The 1,228-nt window shown below is 36.1% G+C and overlaps 1 pseudogene; it reads left to right on the top strand.

The window, feature by feature from the left end:
- The window catches only part of LOC131310466 (transcription factor MYB106-like), a 39,901-nt pseudogene extending 39,758 nt beyond the window's left edge, over positions 1-143 (top strand).
- The last annotated feature ends 1,085 nt before the right edge of the window (positions 144-1,228 follow it).

Here is a 1,228-nt window from a genome sequence, read left to right as displayed (position 1 = left end):
ACTGGAACAGCATTTTGAATTTGGTGAATTGTTCGCCATCAGGTTCGGCGATATTTTGAACGAGACGAGATTCAACGTACTAACTTCTTGTACGACACGATAAGAAAATATCTTATCGTCTTGTACAAAACTAGCGATTTTCACTTCACAAATGGTGTATCAATAAGCATTTCAAAATAATTAGAAGTATTGGGTAATTTATTGTAACTGAATGGTGTTGTGAAATGCATTTTAGTGTTATAAAGTAGTTGTCAATTGCACAATTAGCTAGCAGAAGGGCTGAAGGATTTTCTAATGGTACTGCTCAGTACAAAACTGAACTAATTAACACTCTTTTTAAAGGTACTAATTGTAATAGTACTTGAAGTCCGGAATGGAGAGAGAACGGGGGAGGGGAAAGGGAACCAAGTCACCAAGCTCTGGTCTTGTTTTGAACCATCGTGAGCCCACTCCCGATTCTCAACAACGATCAAAAATCAGAACCCTTCTCATTTTTTATTTAGTAGAGAAGTACGTTCTAGAAAAAAAAATTGGATGCTGATAATGTCAAAACCTATTTTGTTCTTGTCAAAACTCTTTCATTACATGACTTAATTACCCTTCACCACATCATTTGCTTTACCAGAATGCCTCTTCAAATCCATAGGATTATTTTGTCGTTCTGTTTGAGTCTCATGCTCTAAACCTATCAGAGCTTGAACTGAGAGAGAGGGGATGCTTATAGAGCTTGGCTTTGGGTTTCTCTTAGCATTCCCCAACAGATCTATTGCTCTATTTCATTAATTAACGAAACCATGGCCGAGTTGCAATTTAGGAGTATCTCCCCAATGTCGATCCACTTAGCAGTACTGAATACAAAATTAGTTTATAGATCGAAACAATGAACCCTGAAGGGAAAGTCTACAATACACACCCTTTAAAATGGTGTACCATATGCACCTATTTTATGGTTCATTCATAATGTTTTAGAGTGTTTCGTAACTTTTGTTCTAGAATTCATAACTTTTCAACAGTGCGATTCGTAATATTTTCATTATGATTCATAACATTTTGGTGTATCTCGTAACCTTTATACGATTCGTAACTTTTTAGCAATATGATTCGTAACATTTTCTCTATAATTCATAACATTTTGGGAGGTGCATATGATACACACCTAAATAAGGGGTGTGTATATCAATAAACATCACGAGACGAATCAGAAGCACCGCTTTCACACCTGCTACTA

This window comes from Rhododendron vialii, chromosome 12a (assembly GCF_030253575.1).
Source record: "Rhododendron vialii isolate Sample 1 chromosome 12a, ASM3025357v1".
NCBI classification, from domain to species: domain Eukaryota; kingdom Viridiplantae; phylum Streptophyta; class Magnoliopsida; order Ericales; family Ericaceae; genus Rhododendron; species Rhododendron vialii.
This window is presented reverse-complemented; position numbering and strand designations above follow the sequence as displayed.